Source organism: Orcinus orca, chromosome 8 (genome assembly GCF_937001465.1).
Source record: "Orcinus orca chromosome 8, mOrcOrc1.1, whole genome shotgun sequence".
Lineage (NCBI taxonomy): Eukaryota > Metazoa > Chordata > Mammalia > Artiodactyla > Delphinidae > Orcinus > Orcinus orca.
The window spans coordinates 34,384,114-34,408,044 of record NC_064566.1 but is presented as its reverse complement, the minus strand read 5'-3'; the positions used below and the strand labels follow the sequence as shown (position 1 = coordinate 34,408,044).

Genomic DNA, 23,931 nt, shown 5'->3' with positions numbered 1-23,931 from the left:
GAAGGAAGGGGATAAAAGCAAATAAAATAAGATAAAATAAAAGAGTTATTAAAATTAAAAATAATTATTAAGAAAAAAAATTTTTTTAAATAAAAATAAAAAACAAACAAAAAAACGGACGGATAGAACCCTAGGACAAATGGTGAAAGCAAAGCTATACAGACAAAATCTCACACAGAAGTATACACATACACACTCACAAAAAGAGGAAAAGGGGAAAAAATAATAAATCTTGCTCTCAAAGTCCACCTCCTCAATTTGGGATGATACGTTGTCTATGCAGGTATTCCACAGATGCAGGTACATCAAGTTGATTGTGAAGATTTAATCCTCTGCTCCTGAGGCTGATGGGAGAGATTTCCCTTTCTCTTTGTTAGCACAGCTCCTGGGGCTCCGCTTTGGATTTGGCCCCGCCTCTGCATGTAGGTCGCCGGAGGGCGTCTGTTCTTCCCTCAGACAGGACAGGGTTAAAGGAGCCGCTGATTCGGGGGCTCTGGCTCACTCAGGCTGGGGAGAGGGAGGGGTACGGAGTGCGGGTCGAGCCTGCGGCGACAGAGGCCGGCGGGACATTGCACCAGCCTGAGGCACGCTGTGCGTTCTCCCGGGGAAGTTGACCCTGGATCCTGGGACCCTAGCAGTGGCGGGCTGCACAGGCTCCCCGGAAGGGGGGTGTGGACAGTGACCTGTGCTCACACACAGGCTTCTTGGTGGCGGCAGCAGCAGCCTTAGCGTCTCATGCCCGTCTCCGGGGTCCGCACTGTTAGCCGCAGCTCGTGCCTGTCTCTGGAGCTCCTTTAAGCAGCACTCTTAATCCCCTCTCCTCTCGAACCAGGAAACAAAGAGGGAAGAAAAATTCTCTTGCCTCTTCGGCAGGTGCAGACTTTTTCCCGGACTCCCTCAGACTCCCTCCAGGCTAGCCGTGGTGCACTAACCCCTTCAGGCTGTGTTCACGCCGCCAGTCCTCTCCCTGGGCTTTGATGGAAGCCCAAGCCTCAGCTCCCAGCCACGCCCGCCCCAGCGGGTGAGCAGACAAGCCTCTCGGGCTGGTGAGTGCCGGTCTGCGCCGATACTCTGTGCGGGAATCTCCCCTTTTTGCCCCCCGCATCCCTGTTGCTGCGCTCTCCTCCGCGGTTCCAAAGCTCTCCCCCCTCTACCACCTGCAGTCTCCGGCCACGAAGGGGCTTCCTAGTGTGTGGAAACCTTTCCTCCTTCACAGCTCCCTCCCACTGGTGCAGGTCCCGTCCCTATTCTTTTGTCTCTGTTTATTCTTTTTTCTTTTGCTCTACCCAGGTACGTGGGGAGTTTCTTGCCTTTTGGGAGGTCTGAGGTCTTCTGCCAGCGTTCAGTAGGTGTTCTGTAGTTGTTCCACGTGTAGATGTATTTCTGATGTATTTGTGGGGAGGAAGGTGATCTACGCATCTTATTCTTCCGCCATCTTCCCCCTCTCTCTCAGCATAAGCTTCCCCCTCATTTCTTTATAACCATTTCTCATTCACACCAGTTACAGGGAATGCCCAACTGCTGTTTTCTTTTCCAATTTCTATTTTAATTATGTGATTCCTTGAGCAAAACAGTTATTACCAGATATACATGGCTTCTGAATGGCCTTTACTTGAAAATCTCTTTTGCTTGTTCCTGGGGTGACACGTCCTTTAGTGCTTGGAAAAGTTCTAACTTGGGAAACCGGACACAAGTCCTTCTCTTCATTGATACTGTGAATGACCTTGGGCATGTCACTGATCAATCCTTGTTCTTAATGTCCCCATTTAACAAATGATAGTGTTACATGGCTGATCTAAAAACCCTTTGGCTCTAACATTCTAGGATTCAGTGAGGGAACGAGGTGTTTTGACTTGATTAACTGCCTGTGCTTCATCATCCATTAGCGTGCTTGACAGCAGAGAAAAGAGTGAAGGTTTTTTTTCTCCCACACTTCTTTCATCCAACTACCCAATCCAATTAACTCCAATTAAAATTTGTAGTTTGTAATTAGTTTGTCTGATAGGTTTTTTTTAAAACCTTATAAATGTAAATCTTTGGTCTCCCTTTTTCAGGCTTGGCAGCTGTCTTGCTCCTTTTAATTTGAGCTCCTCTCGCCCATTTGTGCCACTTCTGATTCATCATTCTTTGTTCTCGTTTACTGATTGTCTTTTTTCACCCTTTTCTCCTTATAGTGATAACACGTTGCTTAAACAGAATTTAGAAGAAGAGTCAAAAAGATTTTAAATTACCTAGAAACTATTTCATTCACAGGAGAATTAAGCATTGTTACAGGACCTCGAGCCCAGCTGAAATATGTCAGTATCTCGGACACAGGCTTTAAACACTTTCCACACTGTATATCATAAATCTGTGTATCACGAGAGATGACTCCTCTTGTGACCTGCTGAAGCTGATCATCAATTAAGTGTTCTGAGAAGTGCCAAGGAAACCCCTCGCATCCAAATATACTTCCCATAGTGGGAGATGTTCACTGATGCTTGGTTTTGTAAATTTTATTTTTGTTTATTTCCATTTTATTGAACTTATGTACATCAAAATAATTTACAAGGAATCTAAGTTTCATCAGGGCAAAAGTTTTTGTCTGCTTTTTAACACTCATACTCCTAGCACCTAAAACAATACTAGAAAATAATAGATGCCTGATAAATACTTGTTGAATTAATTTATAAATTTAAAGCAAATGAACAAAGTAATTTAATTGTACTGTGTAATTTGTTATTTTACCTCAAGATTCTTGTCCTCTACTACTGAAGATTCATTGATAACAACATACCTTGAGCACTTACTGTGTGCAAGCTACTATGCTCAAGGTTTTAATAGGCATTCCTTCATCTACTGCTCAAAACAATTTTGTGAGGGAGTTACTATTACTATTTTTATTTTTTTAATTACTAAATTCAGATTAGAAAAAATAAGTAACTTACTGAAGGTATTAGAGTTAGTAAGTAATAGAATCAGAATTATAACTCAATTATAAAAAAATTAGACATCAAGAAAATAGAAAAGTAGTTCTACTACCCTAACATAACTACTGTCAGAATTGTATCATAATTCTGCCTAACTTTCCTTCCCATGAATTTTTGGTTTCATATTATGGCATCAGAATATATGTTTTTAGAAATTATGTTCTAACTTTTACACCTGGTGATAACTAGTCTTTATAGCTATGACATTAATAGTCACATATGCCATTAATTAGTTGCCTATCATAGGCCCATATAATGACACTACCTTGGGGAGTAATCCCTTCTCTTGTCAGGCTAAAGTCATTCTCACCTAAAAAGCAATAATGATTATACTATAAGATATTATTATTGTTCTTACTATTGCTAGTACTGATAGCCAATATACATGAGCCAGGCATTGTGCTAAGTACTTTAGATGCAATACCTTATGTGGCAAAATATGCTTTTATTAACAAATTATACCTTATCAGCCCTTATTAGTGTGTTTGTCAGTTCTTTATCACAGAGAAAGCTTTGAAAACAATGAGAAAAATGGGGTGGTAAGAAAGAGGCCCCAGATAGAAAGGTTAGAAAAATGAAATAGTCTGTCTTAATTTTCCTGAGAGACATAATCAAGAAGTCCTTTATTATGAAGAACTAAACTGAGCAGAAGCTTATATGTAAATATCATTTGCTAACCCTTCCAAGCCCTGTATCTTTTTCCTCCTCCATCCTTTCTAGCCACTATGCTATTACTTTGTTCCACCTCTTCCTTCCTATCAAACAGACCTCTACAACAGCCTCTCAAGAGTCTTCCTAACTCATTCCAAGCAAATGCCACAGGTCCCTGAAACATAGTTCAGCTTTATTAACTACCCCAAATTCCCCCCAAATCTCCCTACTTCCCAGGGAAACACCCACACACTCCTCTCCCTTTCATAAGAGGCAAGGTTCAAGTCATTTCCTCTTCCTGTATTATCACAAAAAATGCAATGCCCCGGTACTTTTTCCAAATCCTCTCCACACCCTATGCTTACCATCCACATGCTTCAGGTTCCATTATGTTTTCTTCCAAATTAGTAAATGAGTAATAATCCACATTACCATGTTCTGTGTCTTGTCTTGTAGTACTCCTTCCAATCCCTACATACACTCAGATTTTACCCAAAGGAAGAGCCACAGAACATTCTCACCAGCGACAGGCTCAGGAGAGGCAAGGGGATGGTGGGAAGGGGAAGAGCTGGCATTGTCTCAGTGCCAATGTCTGTTGAGTGGCAAGGATTGAGTCAGCTGGCACTATCACTCTTTTAATTAGAAACTTGGCTTAAAGAGGACTGAGTTCCTACAAATATCTCACATTGTGACATTACTAATTTGAATCCTGATCAGTGGGACAAGAGAGTCTTTTCTTAATCACCATACTTAATCATACATGTGTCTGTCCTACTCCTCACCTTCCTGGATCCAACTTTGCTATTTCTCCTCCTTTTTGTGTCTTTGCCTTTCTTGGCACCATGTTTCCAACCATGATCTCAATCATCTTGTGATTATAATTTTGGTTTTCCACTCTAGCAACACATTTGATTCCATGTGGTCCAAGGACCTGCTCAAGAGCAGAGATCTTGATCTTCAAGTCTAAGCCACTCCCCCAAACAAAGCACACATCCTCCCACTTTCTAATGTGAAATAATCCAGATTTCTTTATACTTCCCTGGGAAAACCAAACCAGGCTTTAAGGATATTCCTATTAATATTAAGTAATAGTAAGTAATAGTAGAGAAAGAAGAGTTGGTCCTTCAATTTTATATGCTACATGAGCATCTTCTGTCACTAGTCATATTATGTTTATCTCAAATTTCAAGGGGTTTCTCCCCTTCTTTTAGGATGTTCTAATCACTGACTTTTTGAGTATACAAATATGTTTCCAGACTTATTTCCACATTCACTATAGTTTTGTTATACACTTTTTCCTAAACTATTTCCCCCATGTTGGAAGAAAGGGCTGAGTCTTTTCTTGTATCCACTAGATAAATGTTGGATTAAAACTCAAAGTAGCTATAAAATATGTCCAACTCATCAGTTCCCATTTTTAAAACTTTTGCCAATTTTATTAAAAATAACCTTTTAATCTCAACCTCAAATATTTAGTAAATACCCCCAATAACATGGCTAATACTTGTAAGGGACATTTATTGAATGTTTACTATATGCTAGGTACTTGTATAAAAGCTTTACATGTATTAACACATTTATTCCTCACAACAGCCCTATGATATAAGGTACTTCCATTATCACCACTTTACTAATAAGGATATTAAAGGATAGGTTCCCAAAGCTATTAAGGTCTGAGCTCAGACAATCCATTTTCAAAGCCTAGGAAATTATTCATCACACTATAGCTACTTTTCTATATTTAGCCCACATTTATTGATTAAAGGGAAGCAGATTGTTTTAAAACGCTGGTAGATGATATCATCACAAGATGGTTGAATTAAATATCAATTTGATACTAAAACTGAAAGGTGTATTATCAATTATCAAATCTAGCTCCCTTTCTCTTCCAAATAAAATAGGTTAAAATAAAATAAAATGATTCATAGAGAGATCACGTATTTGTCCCAAATCATGGAGATTATCTGGGATTTGAACAGAGATTTCCAGTGCTAATTTTACACCATCACACAAAATCAAATATACCCAACCTTTTAAGACAATGTATCCTTGATTTTTCTTTAGCATGATTCTCAGGTGTTTCTGACCACTGGACCATTTCATCAAGGCAAAACTCCCTGACCTGTCAGTTCCCTTCTCTCCTTTATACTTCTACAAAGCCAAGGTTAAAAAAAAAAATCATCCTAGGATAATTAGAAAAATAACAATTTTTATAGTCAATCAAGGAGAGAAAATAAATTATAAGCCAATCAGTCTTATACATGTCATAAGGCAAACTATGTACCTAGTCATACAGTAAACATTTTTAAAAACTGCTCTTCCCTGGAGAGGATAATGAAACTGTTGCCCATTAATAGGGTATATATTTTAAATTCCTCTCTACCTGGAATATTCCATTCCTCAGCAAGACTTCTTCTACTCTGCACCCAAACCTTCGATTTTCCCTGCTAATTTCTTCTCCTTTGTTTCCTTTTAAAATCTTCGCCTTTGGGAGACCTTCTCTAACACCCACCATATGGTTAGTATGGTCAGGCACCCTTCTGTGTAATGCCATAGAATCATGGACTTACCTCCTGATACAGTATTTAGAACAGAGTACCCAGTGATTAATTGTCTGTGTTCTCCCCAGGACACCAACATATTTCAAGTTACACTGTGTCCTATGTCCGCATACTTAGATCACAATGTATTTCTTGAATAAATGAATGACCATCATGAGTTTGCACCAAGTCATACCCTGCCCAGCCCAGCTCCCTGATGACCAGCATTACTTATTGACAAGGACTCTGCTGACCATGGAATGGAGCAACAATAAGAGGCCTCATCTTATTATATATTTAATATATTATTATACATTATAAAGGAACATGGCCCATCATCACAGACTTGTATGTCCACACTCCTTCCCAAAGCTAACTTCTCCACCTCAAAACAACTCTCCATGAACACTAAAATAGTGACTCCAAACTTTTATATTCTTGGCCACACTTTAAATTCTAGAATTTGTATCCTAGGGATGGAGTCAACATGGTGGACGTGGAATTCATGTCTCCACACAAGTAGGGCACCTACCAGGCACTGGTGGGGGACCACGGACACCTAAGGGGATGGGAGGAACCCCCAGCAACCAGTTGGGGTTCTGTTTTACCTTGTTGTTGCTGATTCATTTATATTTTTAATTTTTCTAATAAATCTTTTATTTTTCTACTTTTATTTTATTCTTTATACTGTTATTGATCTGCTCCTTTTGGTTTGTTCCCCCTTTTGTTTTTTCTTTTTTTGTTGTTGTGGTTTGTTTTACCTTGTTGCAGTTGTTTCAATTATATTTTTATTTTTCCTAATACATTTTTTATCTTTCTAACTTTATTTTTTATTCTCTGTTATTGTATTGCTCCTCTTTTTCTTTCTTCTTTTTTCTTTTTGCCATGCCATGTAGTTTGTGGGATACTGGGTCCCAGGCTGGAAGTTGGGCCCAAGCTCCTGTGGTGGGACACTGATTCAAAACCACTGGACTAACAGAGAACCTCAGACCCCAGGGAATACTAATAGGAGTGAGGCCTCCCGGAGGTGCTCATCTCGGCACCAAGTCCCAGCTCTACCAAACTGCCTGCAAACTCCAGTGCTGGATGTCTCAGGCCAAACAACCAGAAAGACAGGAATACAGCAGCCCATATCAAAAAAAAAAAAAAAAAATGAAACGACAAAAAAATATGCTACAGACAAAGGAGGAAGGTTAAAACCTACAAGACCAGATAAATGAAGATGAAATAGGCAGCCTACCTGAAAAAGAATTCAGAGTAATGATAGTAAAGATGATACAAAAATCTCGGAAACAGAATGGAGAAAATACAAGAAATGTTTAACAAGGATCTAGAAGAACTAAAGAGCAAACAGTGATGAACAACATAATAACTGAAATTAAAAATACTCTAGAAGGAATCAATAGCAGAATAACTGAGGCAGAAGAACAGATAAGTGAGCTGGAAGATAAAATGTTGGAAATAACTGCTGAGGAGCAGAATAAAGAAAAAAGAATGAAAAGAACTGAGGACAGTCTCAGACACCTCAGGGACAACCTTAAACGCACCAACAATCGAATTATAGGGGTCCCAGAAGAAGAAGAGAAAAAGAAATGGTCTGGGAAAACATTTGAAGACACTATAGTGCAAAACTTCCCTAATATGGGAAAGGAAATAGTCAATCAAGTCCAGGACGGGCAGAGTCCCATACAGGATAAACCCAAAGAGAAACGGGCCAAGACACATATCAATCAAACTATCAAAAATTAAATACAAAGGAAAATTATTAAAAGCAGCAAGGAAAAAGCAACAAATAACATACAAGGGAATCCCCATAAGGTTAACAGCTAATCTTTCAGCAGAAACTCTGCAAGCCAGAAGGGAGTGGCAGGACATATTTAAAGTGATGAAAGGGAAAAACCTACAACCAAGGTTGCTCCACCTGGCAAGGATCTCATTCAGATTCAATGGAGAAATCTAAAGCATTACAGGCAAGTAAAAGCTAAGAGAATTCAGCACCACCAAACTAGCTTTACAACAAATGCTAAGGGAACTTCTCTAAGTGGGAAACACAAGAGAAGAAAAAGACCCACAAAAACAAACCCAAATCAATTAAGAAAATGGTAATAGGAAAATACAAATCAATAATCACCTTGAATGTAAATGGATTAAATGCCCCAACCAAAAGACACAGACTGGCTGAATGGATACAAAAACAAGCCCCATATATATGCTGTTGACAAGAAACACACTTCAGACCTAGGGACACATACAGACTGAAAGTGAGGGGATGGAAAAAGATATTCCATGCAAATGGAAATCAAAAAGCTGCAGTAGCAATACTCATATCAAATAAAACAGACTTTAAAATAAAGACTGTTACAAATTTACCACTGCAACAAAAAGAATAAAATTTCTAGGAATAAACCTACCTAAGGAGACAAAAGACCTGTATGCAGAAAATTATAAGACACTGATGAAAAAAATTAAAGATGATACAAATAGATGGAGAGATATACCATGTTCTTGGATTGGAAGAATCAACATTGTGAAAATGACTCTACTACCCAAAGCAATCTACAGATTCAGTGCAATCCCTATCAAACTACCACTGGCATTTTTCACAGAACTAGAACAAAAAATTTCACAATTTGTATGGCAACACAAAAGACCCCGAATAGCCAAAGCAACCTTGAGAACGAAAAATGGAGCTGGAGGAATCAGGCTCCCTGACTTCAGACTATACTACAAAGCTACAGTAATCAAGACAGTATGGTACTGGCACAAAACAGAAATATAGATCAATGGAACAGGATAGAAAGCCCAGAGATAAACCCATGCACATAAAGGAGGCAGGAATGTACACTGGAGAAAAGACAGCCTTTTCAATAAGTGGTGCTGGGAAAACTGGACAGGTACATGTAAAAGTATGAAATTAGAACACTCCATAACACCATACACAAAAATAAACTCAAAATGGATTAAAGACCTAAATTTAAGGCCAGATACTATCAAACTCTTAGAGGAAAACATAGGCAGAAGACTCTATGACATAAATCACAGCAAGATCCTTTTTCACCCACCTCCAAGTGATATGGAAATAAAAACAAAAATAAACAAATGGGACCTAATGAAACTTCAGAGCATTTGCACAGCAAAGGAAACCATAAACAAGACCAAAAGACAACCCTCAGAATGGGAGAAAACATTTGCAAATGAAGCAACTGACAAAGGATTAATCTCCAAAATTTACAAGCAGCTCATGCAGCTCAATAATAAAAAAACAAACAACCCAATCCAAAAATGGGCAGAAGACCTAAATAGACATTTCTCCAAAGAAGATATACAGATTGCCAACAAACACATGAAAGAATGCTCAACATCATTAATCATCAGAGAAATGCAAATCAAAACTACGATGAGATATCATCTCACACTGGTCAGAATGGCCATCATCAAAAAATCTAGAAACAATAAATGCTGGAAAGGGTGTGGAGAAAAGCAAACCCTCTTGCACTGTTGGTGGGAATGTAAATTGATACAGCCACTGTGGAGAACAGTATGGAGGTTCCTTAAAAATCTACAAATAGAACTACCATATGACCCAGCAATCCCACTACTGGGCATATACTCTGAGAAAACCATAATTCAAGAAGAGTCATGTACCAAAATGTTCATTGCAGCTCTATTTACAATAGCCAGGACATGGAAGCAACCTAAGTGTCCATCATCAGATGAATGGATAAAGAAGATGTGGCACATATACATGATGGAATATTACTCAGCCATAAAAAGAAACAAAATTGAGCTATTTGTAGTGAGGTGGATGGAGCTAGACTTTGTCATACAGAGTGAAGTAAGTCAGAAAGAGAAAAACAAATACCATATGCTAACACATATATATGGAATCTAAGAAAAAAAAAAACGTCATGAAGAACCTAGGGGTAAGACGGGAATAAAGACACAGACCTACTAGAGCATGGACTTGAGGATATGGGGAGGGGGAAGGGTAAGCTGTGACGAGGCGAGAGAGTGGCGTGGACATATATACACTACCAAACATAAAACAGATAGCTAGTGGGAAGCAGCTGCATAGCATAGGGAGATCAGCTCGGTGCTCTGTGTCCACCTAAAGGGGTGGGATAGGGAGGGTGGGAGGGAGGGAGATGCAAGAGGGAAGAGATATGGGAACATATGTATACGTATAACTGATTCACTCTGTTACAAAGCAGAAACTAACACACCATTGTAAAGCAATTAAACTCCAATAAAGATGTTAAAAAAAAAAGACTGTTACAAGAGATAAGGAAGGACATTATATAATAATCAAGGGATCAATCCAAGAAGAAAACATAACAATTATAAATATTTATGCACCCAACATAGGAGCACCTAAATACATAAGGCAAATGCTAAAACCATAAAAGGAGAAATCGACAGTAACACAATAATAGTGGGGGACTTTAACACCCCACTTATACCAACAGACAGATCATCCAGACAGAAAATAAATAAGGAAACACAAGCCTTAAATGACCAATAGACCACATAGACTTACCTGATATTTTCAGGACATTCCACCTGAAAGGGAAAGAATACACTTTCTTTTCAAGAGTACATGGAATGTTCACCAGAATAGATCATATTTTAGGTCACAAATCAAGCCTCAGTAAATTTAAGAAACTTGAATTTGTATCAAGCATCTTTTCTGACCATAACGCTATGAGACTAGATATCAATTACAGGAAAAAAACTAAAAAATACAAACACATGGAGGCTAAACAATGCACTGCCAAACACCAAGAGATAACTGAAGAAGTCAGAGAAGAAATTTTAAAATACCTAGAATCAAATGGTAAAAAACATAACGACCCAAAAACTTTGGGACACAGCAAAAACCGTACTAAGAGGGAAGTTCATAGTAATTCAAGCTCACGTCAAGAAACAAGAAAAATCTCAAATAAACAACCTATCTTTACACTTAAAGCAACTAGAAAAAGAACAAAGAAAACCCAAAGTCAGTAGAAGGGAAGAAATCATAAAGATCAGAGCAGAGATAAATGAAATAGAAACAAAGAAAATAATAACAAAGATCAATAAAACTAAAAGTTGGTTCTTTGAGATGATAAAATTGATAAACCTTTAGCCAGACTCATCAAGAAAAAAAGGAAGAGGACTCAAATCAATAAAATTAGAAATGAAAAAGGAGAGATTACAACTGACACCACAGAAATACAAAACATCATAAGGGACTATTATAAGCAACTATATGCCAATAAAATGGACAACCTGGAAGAAATGGACAAATTCTTAGAAAAGTACAACCTTCCAAGATTGAACCAGGAAGAATTAGAAAATATAAACAGACCAATCACACAGGTAATAAAATTGAAACTGTAATTAAAAATCTTCCAACAAACAAAAGTCCACGACCAGATGGCTTCACAGACAAATTCTATCAAACATTTAGAGAAGAGTTAACACCCATCCTTCTCAAACTCTTCCAAAAATTTGTGGAAGGAGGAACACTCCCAAACTCGTTCAATGAAGCCACCATCACCCTGATACCAAAACCACACAAAGATATCACAAAAAAAGAAAATTACAGACCAATATCACTGATGAACACAGACGTAAAAATCCTCAACAAAATACTAGCAAAGAGAATCCAACAGCATATTAAAAGAATCATACACCATGATCAAGTGGGACTTATCCCGGGATGCGAGGATTCTTCACTATACACAAATCAATCAATGTGATACACCATTTCAACAAATTAAAGAATAAAAACCATATGATCAACTCAATAGATGCAGAAAAAGCTTTTGACAAAATTAAACACCCATTTATGCTAAAAGGCTCCAGAAAGTGGGCACAGTGGGAACCTACCTCAACGTAATAAAAGCCATATATGACAAACCCATAGCAAATATTATTCTCAATGGTGAAAAACTGAAACCATTTCCTCTAAGATCAGGAACAGACAAGGATATACACTCTCACCACTATTATTCAACATAGTATTGGAAGCCCTAGCCACAAAAATCAGAGAAGAAAAAGAAATAAAAGGAATTCAAGTCATAAAAGAATTAAAAATGTCACTGTTTGTCAATGACATGATACTATACATAGAGAATCCTGAAGATGTTGCCAGGAAACTGCTAGAACTAATCAATGAATTTGGTAAGGCTGCAGGATACAAAATTAATGCACAGAAATCTCTGGCATTCCTATACAATAACAATGAAATATCAGAAAGAGAAATTAATGAAACAATCCCATTTACCACTGCAACAAAAAGAATAAAATACCTAGGAATAAACCTACTTAAGGAGGCAAAAGACCTATACTGAGAAAACTATAAAACACCAATGAAAGAAATCAAAGATAACATAAACAGATGGAGAGATATACCATGATCCTGGATGGGAAGAATCAATATTGTGAAAATGACTATACTACCCAAAGCAATCCACAGGTTCAATGCAATCCCTATCAAATTATCAATGGCATTTTTCACAGAACTAGAACAAGATATTTTACTTTGTATGGTAACACAAAAGACCCCAAATAGCCAAAGCAATCATAAGAAAGAAAAACGGAGCTGGGGGAATCAGGGTCCCTGACTTCAGACTATACTACAAAGCTACAGTAATCAAGACTGTATGGTAGTGGCACAAAAACAGAAATATAGATTGATGGAACAGGACAGAAAGCCCAGAGATAAACCCTCACATATATGGTCACTTTATCCTTGACAAAGGAGGCAAGAATATACAATGGAGAAAAGACAGCCTTTCAATAAGTGGTGCTGGGAAAAATGGATAGATACATGTAAAAAATGAAATTAGAACACACCCTAACACCACACACAAAAATAAAATCAAAATGGATTAGAACCTAAATGTAAGTCCAGACACTATAGAACTCTTAGAGGAAAACACAGGCAGAACACTCTATGACATAAATGACAGCAAGATCCTTTTTGACCCACCTCCTAGAGAAATGGAAATAAAAACAAAAATAAATGGGACCTAATGATACTTAAAAGCTTTTACACAGCAAAGGAAACCATAAACGAGATGAAAAGACAACACTCAGAATGGGAGAAAATATTTGCAAACAAAGCAACTGGCAAAGAATTAATCTTCAAAATATATAAGCAGGGCTTCCCTGGTGGCACAGTGGTTGAGAGTCGGCCTGCCAATGCAGGGGACACGGGTTCGTGCTCCGGACTGGGAAGATCCCACATGCCACGGAGCGGCTAGGTCCGTGAGCCATGGCCACTAAGCCTGAGCGTCCGGAGCCTGTGCTCCGCAATGGGAGAAGCCACAACAGTGAGAGGCCCACGTACCACAAAAAAATACCTATATCTATATCTATATCTATATATATATACACAAGCAGCTCATGTAGCTCAATATCAAAAAACAACCTAATCCAAAAATTGGCGGATGACCTAAATAGACATTTCTCCAAAGAAAACACACGGACGGCCAACAAATACATGAAAAGATGCTCAACATCACTAACCATCAGAGAAATGCAAATCAAAACCACAATGAGGTATCACCTCACACTGGTCAGAATGGCCATAAACAAAAAATCTACAAACAATAAATGCTGGAGAGGGTGTGGAGAAAAGGGAACCCTCTTGCACTATTGGTGGGAATGTAAATTGATACAGCCACTATGGAGAACAGCATGGAGGTTCCTTAAAAAAACTAAGAATAGAACTACCATATGATCCAGCAATCCCACTACTGGGCATATACCCTTAGAAAACCATAATTCACAAAGAGACATGTACCACAATGTTCACTGCAGCACTAATTACAATAGCCAGGACGTGGAAGCAACCTAAGTGTCCATCGACAGATGAATGGATAAAGAAGATGTGGCACCTATATACAATGGAGTATTACTCAGCCATAAAAAGAAACAAAATTGGGTTATTTGTAGTGAGGTGGATGGACCTACAGTCTGTAATACAGACTTAAGTAAGTCAGAAAGAGTAAAACAAATACCAATACCATATGCTAACACATATATATGGAATCTAAAAAGAAAAAGAAAAAATGGTTCTGAGGAACCTAGGGGCAGGACAGGAATAAAGACACCGACGTAGAGAGTGGACTTGAGGACACACAGAGGGGGAAGGGTAAGCTGGGATGAAGTGAGAGAGTGGTACTGACATATATACACTACCAAATGTAAAATAGATAGCTAGTGGGAAGCAGCCACATGGCACAGGGAGATCAGCTCAGTGCTTTGTGACCACCTAGAGGGGTTGGATGGGGAGGGTGGGAGGGAGACGCAAGAGGGAGGGGATATGCAGATATATGTATACGTATAGGTGATTCACTTTGTTGTACAGCAGAAACTAACACAACTTTGTAGAGCATTTATACTCCAATAAAGATATGAAAAAAATAAAATAAAATGAACTTAAAAGTAAAAGAAAAAAAAGAATTTGCATACTTGAAGACCACATTTTATTCATAGGTATTCCACCATTTCCTCAGTCTCCTTTCAGCATTCTATCGTTATCGAGTTGAACATTTGACTATATTGCTTCCTTCACTTGACAGAGATCCCCTGTATTCCTATAAATAAGCCATTGCCATGTTATACCACACTTTTTGCCATCCAGCAACAAGGACTCACCTATACATAAGCTTGCACAAAGCCCTCAGTTCGATATTGCATCTGCTGTAAGTCAAGGTAATATGTATACTTAGTTGCTTCCAAAGCAAATTTTACACATCATTTAAAATTTGACAGCTGGCCCAATAATGAAGAGTTTGCCTGACACTTGTGTACCACAGCCAATCTGCTGAAAACTACATTCTTAAGAGGACTTTTACCACCTGCACATCTCTGACCACCAATGAAAATCATTTCACCATGGTCCTTTTGAACTCAGGAACTCACCCCTTTCTCAAAGAAAAATTGTAATAACATAACCAAAAGTGATCTCAGAACAGGGAGTTCTTGATTTTCCATCCCAGCAAACTTCCATAGCTGCACTGTTATCATAAATGTTCCCATTTATGCTAGCATTATTTTATCATCTGCTCAATCTGTTTTGTGGAAAGGAGATGTTGAAGAAAGGAACCACAGAAAGTCACCTAGTTTTCTGGAAGTCTTAAGGGCAGTCACCCTGATCCTCTCTTGTATGTCCTTTCCATATATCATGATGGACCACTTTGCCACCCATTTTCTTTAAGGAAATGAAGAAGTGAAACATCAAGATTCAGTTAATGTGATAAATTAACGATGTCTGGGGATCCATATGGAATTTTTTTTCACTTTATAAGACCCAAAGCCACACGGTGACGTTTTGTCATTCAAAATGTGTGTGTTCATGAGGGGTGGGGAAGGTAGTAGGTGGGTAGGCATGCACACACTTGTGTTTAGCATTCAAGTGTACTTAACAAGAACTAGATTTCATCTTTTTCCTTAAGAGAATGGAAAAAAAGAAAAAAACACACACAGAAGCCATCCAGTATCTTGGTCCCTAAATCCCAGCCAGACTAACAGATTAACTGCATTTCTTAACCAATAATTAACCTCGTATCTGTACCTTCCATCCCTCCCACTCTTACTATCCCCCCTACATTTTTTTTGTCATGAAAACAAAGCCTTGATTTTACCAAAGTTAAATTCAATGGAAGAGATATGACAAGCCAGATGTAAGTGTCAAAAATGATAAACAGGAGGAAAGAAGATGGACCTCTGCTTTATTTTCATAACACTTTTTCCAACCCTCTATTCTAACACTTACCATATTGAATTGTAAATATAATGCAATGGCTTGCCCACCAGTGTTTGATAAATGATGAATGAACAAATGATATAACATGGATTGTACTCAGCCTGGAAAGTTTCACAGTACCATGAGCAACTGAATTCAGTGCTGAAGAATTACTAAGAATTGGATAATCCAGAGGTAGAAGGTGACATGAATAAAGATAGAGAAGAGGGAATGAATTTGACTCACTAATGGGTCAGTATTGTGAGCTGATCTCAGCCTATCTACAACCAATGTTGTAGCTGGACATGCCTTTGTGGTTCTTATTTTCATTGCAAGATGCACTCAGCAATAACCATCAGGAAATTTTGGGGGGGGGGGGAAAGGTTTCTTACCTACAAGTACTTGAGCATAAAAGGCACACCTGAAAAAAAAAAAAGGCACACCTGGGGGTATATGGAGAGGTTGTGGATAGAGAATAGAGAGAGCCTGGGTGGTTTTTGTTTGTTTGTTTTTTCTTTCTAAAGAAAGAAGGAGCCTGGGGTTCTACTTTTATTCGGTTCAAGGGTAGGGGGCCTAGGGTTTCAGGGGCTTGCTCTTTATTGGTGAATTTAAAACATAAAACTGGGAATTTAAAGCAAGAGAATAGAAAAAACAAGGGATCCAAATGGTCAGTTATCAAAATCAACCAAGGTCTCTAAACAATAAAGCCAGGGGCAAAGCAGGGGTGGGGGCAACTGGCTCTTTAACTAGACCTGTGGCTGGCAATCTGTTTATTCAGGATAGCCATCTTTGAAGTAGATGCCTCTCTGAAGTGGATACTTCAGCAATCAAAGCTTTTGTCAGGCACTTGCATACAAAAAAGAAAAAAAATGTCATGGTTTACCTACAGACAGTAGATTAGTCCAGGTACAGAAGTAAGGATGGCTTTAGAATCCTTCTTCTTTAGAATTTGTACAGTCTTTTCTACTTTATTTTCCCACCCCAATACTTCTAGTGAATGACTCTGGTCCTTTCAGCTCTTGGTGACTGCCAATTATATGGAGGCTACAAAGCAATGTGAACAAATAAAAGAACAACCTGGAAGTGCACATATATGACAGTTCAATTAAAAGTTTTATTTATTAGGAAATAAAGCTATTTCATTAAAACAGTTTCATTAAGAAAATGTAAATAACTTGGGAAAGCATTACCTGGATAACTTGGTGATGCTGAGTGATTAGTTATACTTTCTAATGGCAAGAAACTTTCTAGTAGGAAAATGTCATCTGGAACTTTATCATTTACAACTCAGTAATGAAAACAAAAACTAATAGGAACTTTAATGCAATACCAAAGAGTCAAGGAAATAAATGTCACCAGAATGCAGAAAATAACATCTCTTCTGGCATCTATCATTTAATTTGGTTTTGCTTCAATCCTTGCCTTTAAAAAATGAAAAGCCCCTAGTCACAATCTCTAAGCTTACTGAGGAAGCCACTGTCTTCATTAACTTCCTATTACACAGCAGGTGATGTTAGCATTTCTGAGAAGTCATGACCTCCAGAGAAACTTTGGTAACACTTCATTTCCTTTATCAGTTTGCATTCACTGAGCACTTACTATGTTCTGAGCATTGCAGATCTCTGCAGGGGCAGAGGAAAATGGCAACAGTAAGTCAACTGGGACTCAGTTGTCCACACTCTTGACTGTTGTCTGAGAGCCCTCCAGACCTCAGACTGAATTTTAAGCTTAGCATTCCTTTTCAAAAACATTTTACGGTATTTCATGCGTTATCGAGGCAGTATCCTGTTTCCCAGGTCATCTACTGGGTACCTTGGAGTGGCCCTAAACTGATCTTCCTCTCTCATGTCTGCCCTTACAGGTAAATAGATCTGTTAAAGACTTCTTCAGAAGACACGATTCTATCAGTTCTTGCTCTCTGTCCTCACTGCCACAGCCTGGGCTCATGCTTTTGTTCTCTCTGACCTGGCCCAATTTTACACAAATAAATTTGGAGGGCATTGCCAATTATCTCTGAACCCACCATTCATTTATTCATTCAACAAATTTGATGTCTAGTTCCTGTGCTTTGCACTAGGGCCATAATAATTAGCAATCCTTGCCATAATAATGATCACTCATCCTTGCCAATATATAGCTTAGGTCTAACCTATATATTTAAATATATAAAATCTAAAACTCTCCTTTCACTCAGAAACCTACAAAATATTTGTCTTTACTAGAGGAGAACTGTAAAACAAATCTGCTCTAAATCTGCCTGATACTCCTCCTATTCTTCATAAATCCCTTGATTATTCCTAGGCTTAGAGTATTAGTACCTAGGGGTCAAAAGTGTTAAATAACCTCACAAAATTACTTCAGGTTATTGGAACTAACAATACTAATACATTATTTAATAATAACATACTATGTGATAATAATTATTATTATACATTAGTATTAATGGGGGTGAAGGTATCTATCTCATAGAGTTGGTGTGAGGAGTAAGTTTGTACATGTATGTATAATATCCAGCATGTAGAAGTCAAAAATGTTGACACAAAAAATGTTGCATTTTTTTCTTCTTGTTAAGACTCATCAAGAAAAGGATTAAATATGATAAATCAATGTAATGCCACAGTGTTTCATCAAATTATACTCTTTAAATATATCTACACATAGTTTTCTTGATCAATATTTAAAGTTTTTGATATTAAAATTATCACAGAATTATCAAGCTTTTGATTTAAAATAATTTTTAATCCCATTCTATTCTTGATCCGTAAGAGTAAAGAGTATCTGAGGATGCTGTATCCTCTGCACCCCACTGAGATCACTGCTACAGCTTATAATAAAATAAGGAAGCTCACAAGCAACATACATGAGTGCACTTGTCTGAGCTTCAAATGCCTAGAATTAAGCCTTCTGGAAAACATTTCTTATAGGTTTCAAACACAAGGGTGAGATTTAGATCCTTCACTTTTCTATTATAAAGGCCAGTGAGTTCATTACATAGACTTATCTCAACCTTGTCAGATTCTGCTTCCATCAAGTTGCCCATTTTGGAGAAGGTTCACAGTAATACCTGCTATTCCATGGTCTGTGTTTACCTGAGATTTCATAATCACTTGGCACCCCTTGCTGTCCTGAACTTTCCTCATGCCCTCTGACAGTCCTGTCCTCCCAGCAAGATATGAGGGATTTTGCCACTCCAAGTTTCACATGTGATGAGGGCTGACTTTATGGCAGCTGCCTTTTCCTAATCCCATTCCCAAATAGCCATGTTGTTTGGCACATGACATTCAACAGGTGTGCATATGTCTTACAAGGTCTGTTGCTGCCAGAGGAGACATACGTAGAAAAGATCTAACACTTGAGTTGACCTGCAGGCATCTGTCATGGCCTGGTAGCCATGGCCATGGGCAGGAATCCAAATACAGAACAAGAGGGCATGCTGCCATCTTAGCAGATGAGCATGTAGAAAAGTAACCAAGAGCCTCTATTAACAAGCACCATGGACACAGCAGTAGGACAGGATGTGCAGCCAATAACATTCAATTGACTCTTTATCTGTTGCCTAGGAACCTTGGGTTCATAAGCAACGTCCTTTCTAATTGTGACTTAAGCTGGGACATTCCCATCCTAAGAACCAGTATCTGTGAACTGCCGTGGATAAGTGTTGGTCAGCACAAGGCCAGCGGGATCTTTGAAACCAACAGAGCCAGCAATGAGATCTTCACTTGGGATGAGAATTGCCTCCCCTGGAGCTAGGTCAGCAAATGCAGTCTGTTTGTCAGAGCTAAGAGGTAAGGAATAAAGGTGGATCATTGCATGTTTGTGTTTTTTTCCCCTGCTTTCACTCTGAGTGAGCAGAAGAATCAGGGGAGGCACAAAATGGTCAAGAATAAATCCTTCCTGTAATGACAGTCCAGATTGGGGTGGCCTGAGTCAGGGCTAGAAAGAATAGAAAAATAAATGAGAGAAAATTGGACTCTGAATCAATGAGTTAAAGAACCAGTAGGGGCTTCCCTGGTGGCGCAGTGGTTGAGAGTCCTCCTGCCGATGCAGGGGAAACGGGTTTGTGCCCGCTCCGGGAAGATCCCACATGCCACGGAGCGGCTAGGCCCATGAGCCATGGCCGCTGAGCCTGCGCGTCCGGAGCCTGTGCTCCACAACGCGAGAGGCCACAACAGTGAGAGGCCCGTGTACAGAAAAAAAAAAAAAAAAAAAAAAAAAAAGAACCAGTAGGATTACACTAGAGGATCATGAGGCTTGGACTCAGAAGTCAGATCATCTAATTCCAACACCAGCAACCCACTTATTAGCTCTGTAACTATGGTCAAATTGCTAAACTCTCTGAGCTGCTCTCCACCGTTTTTTTTAAAGATCTTCGTTGAGTTTTATAACTAACCATCTGGGCCACTTGCTTTTTCTCTTCCTGGGCCTTTAAATTCCAACTATTATGCTTTAAATCCACCAATAAAGAGTGAGCCCTCAAAACCTCAGCCCCCCACTTTGACCCCAATAAAAGCAGAACCCCAGGCCTGCACTTGTGTTCTCTCCATGTACAGGTGAACTTGCTGTGTGACACCAGGTGTACTGGTGATTTCCAAGACTCATAAATAATAAACCTTATCTCTTTCAAAGTTTCCTGATGGTTATTGCTGAGGGTGACTTTAATCATAAAAGAATCACAAGGGCCAGTCTAGCTACAACACTAGTTATTGATAGGCTGAGACCTGTACAGAACACTACTACAAATAACAATATCCAGTACAGCTACCACAATCCAAGAAACTATCATCTCCCTCCTGGATTATTAGAATAGGCTTTTTTCCTTTCTTCTCCTATCTTTTTAAAAATTAATGTTTTTATGTTTCCATTTTTTTCTCCTTTATTGGCCTATTAGTCCTACCTCTTTGTATTTTTTTTTTCAGTCATTGCTCTAGGGTTTACAATACACATCTTTATTATGGTTTATCTTCATTTAATATTATAGCACTTCATATATAAGATATTTCCCACATATTTACCATTTGCTGTGCTCTTCATTCCGTTATGTAGATCCAAATTTCCATCCGGTAGTATTTTCCCTGGACTAAAGAACTACTTTTAAAATTTCTTGAGTGCAGATCTGCTGGTAAGGAATTCTCTCAGCTTTATTTGTCTGAAAAAGAAATCATTATATCTCTTTTATTTTTCAAAGGTTATTTTACAGATTATAGAATTCCAGGTTGACAGTTCTTTTCTTTCAGTTTATTAAAAATGTCATTCTATATTGTCTTCTAGTTGTGAATCTTATTTTGTTCCTCTGTATGTAATATATTATTTTTCTCAGTCTGCTCTTAAGATCTTCTTTTTATCATTGCTTTTCAGCAAGTTGATTATGGGGCATATTAATGTAATTTTATTAACATATAGTCAGCTAAGAAATCGTTGGGCTTCTTGAATATGTGTGTTTGATCATCATATTTGGGAATTTTTCAGCCATTATTTATTCAAATATTTTTTCTCTCCTCATCTCTTTTTTCATGTACTCCAAATAAATATATGTGGTTAATCAGAAAAATAGAAGGAAAAAAAAATCTGATGCTGATTTTGAGATAGCTATGTGTTATTCAAATCTAGATATCAAGAATGAACTTAGAAATGTATACCTGGAGCCCATACAGGTCGACTGAGGAATCAGAAATTTGGACACAATATCCTAAGTTAGGTTCCAAAGAACATTAGTTATGCAAGATGTTCTTCCAAGAAGGGTTCCACAAAAAATAAGCTTGAGTAAGGCCTAATACTGGATCTTCTTAGTGAGTCACAATATTTATCAGCATGCCAAATGCCATGAAAAGATCGATTGTTAAAAATCCATTGTCTTCCAAACTTAGTAGAACACATAATTTTTAAATCAGCAGTCCTCTTTGCATCCCTCAGAATACCATATTTGGGAGTCATCAGCCTTAGGTAAAAGGTAAAGCATGGACACGGGCAATATTCCCCAGGGAGACTATGACAAGTGACACGGCAAGACAGATTTCCCTACATGTTTGTTCTGTTAAACTGAAAATGAATAAAGTGGGAAAGGCATGTTCAATTGGCATGCCCTAACTAAAGGAAGGTAAGGATAGCAATGTGGAAATACAGGAAAAAACTCAGTATAATGAAGAAAATTACTCTCGTAGGGGCACAGCTACCTAATCCATCTTTTTTGAAGTAGCTGGAAAGAGATACCAGAAAGCAGCTGCTGTAAATCAGGGAGACAGTATCTGAAAGTACTTATGAGCTCAGATTGTCAGTGTGTGACGGTAAGCAGGTTTCTTAAACTCTTTAAGGCCCAATATATGCATCTGTAAAATAAGGATAAGAATAGTCCCCAAATTATAGTGTTTCAGACAGAAATAAATGAAACAATGACTGCAAAACAATTTGCATAAATTTTGTCCTATAGTGAATACTCATTATATAAGCTTCTATTTATTTTTTTCAAAGAAGCATGGAAGACACAAGAAAGAAATGCATGGCTTTAGAGTGAAGACGTTTTTACTAGCAAAGAGAGGGATCTATAATCACAAAATTAAAAAGAAAGATAAGAACAAGGAATGTGTCAAAATACAGAGACAGAAGTTTAAGTCCTGGAACTTTCCATGTTATTCTAGGGCTTATAGAGAAGTCAGCTCACCTCTGTATTTCTCAGTTTCTTTTTCTAAAAGTTGGAATAAAAATACTCTCTTGGGGCTTCCCTGGTGGCGCAGTGGTTGGGAGTCCGCCTGCTGATGCGGGGGGCGCAGGTTCATGCCCCGGTCCGGGAAGTTCCCGCAGGCCGCGGAGCGGCTGGGCCGTGGGCCGTGGCCGCTGGGCCTGCGTGTCCGGAGCCTGTGCTCCGCAGCGGGAGGGGCCGCAGCGGTGAGAGGCCCGCGTACCACCAAAAAAAAAAAAAAAAAAACTCTCTTGGCTGGGTTGTTGAAAAGATTAAATGACATCACAAATGTGAAGTCTCTGTAAAGGCACACACATCATGTACGAAATATTAAATGAGGATATTTGTATTAGTCCGGGTTCTCCAGACAAACGGAATCCATAGGATATATAATAAATTACAGGAATTGATTCATGGTTATGGAGGCCAAGAAGTCCCATGATCTGCTGTCTTCAAGCTGAAGAACCAGGAAAACTGGTGGTGTAATTCAGTCCAAGTCTGAAGGCCTGAGAATCAGAATATCAGTCTAAGTCCTGGACTGAGTCCAAAGGCCCAATGTCAGAGTGCAGGAGACAATGGATGTCTCGGCTCAAGCAGAGAGAAAAGATTGGCTCTTTCTCCACTTTTTGTGCTATTTAGGTCCTTAGTGGATTGGATGACTCTCATCTGCATTGGTGAGATGATTCACCAATTCATCAGTACTCAATCTACTGATTCAAGTGCTAACCTTTTCTGGAGACACTTTCACAGACACATTCAGAAATGTTTTACAGCTATCCGGACATTCTTTAGTCCAATCAAGTTAACACATAAAACTAACCATTACAATATTATTAGTGAAAAGAGTATAGCCATAAATAAAAAGAGCAGCAATATCTAGTCCAGATTCCATGAGAACTACTATCATCATATTTATATCAAAGTGGAAAGTGATGCAGAAAGAGGTTCAGTGATTAAGCAAGAACTCCCAGAGATGCAGAGAAAGAGCCAGGACTAGAATTTCAGATTTTTTGACCACATGTTCAGTACTCCCGGTACAGACTTGGAACTGTTACAGCCCTTCCTAAGTCTGGATCAATGACACTTTACATTCTGGTCATGAGAAAATCCCTCTCTGCTGCTGTTTTGATGCTTTGCTGCTGGCTGAAGAGTCCAAAGCTACACTGTACAAAAACCACGTATCTCCCTTGAGGTCAATAATATTGATATTTTCTGCCTGATTTGGAGGTGCTTTGTCCACAAACTACAATAAATCTGACTCAGTCTCATTCTCCATATCACTGATAATTCTGACTTTGGCAGGAGCATGTATCATGCCATAGAAACAAAGTGAAGAAGAGGAACTAGATTCTGAGATAC

General features: G+C 38.5%; 1 long non-coding RNA gene across 1 annotated transcript; it reads left to right on the top strand.

Annotated features, from left to right (window-relative positions):
• Window positions 1-19,560: 19,560 nt before the first annotated feature.
• Window positions 19,561-22,429, top strand: LOC125965191 (uncharacterized). Its single transcript, XR_007478785.1, has 3 exons — window positions 19,561-19,684; window positions 20,943-21,018; window positions 22,365-22,429. It is a non-coding gene; the product is annotated as an uncharacterized LOC125965191 (long non-coding RNA).
• Window positions 22,430-23,931: the final 1,502 nt, after the last annotated feature.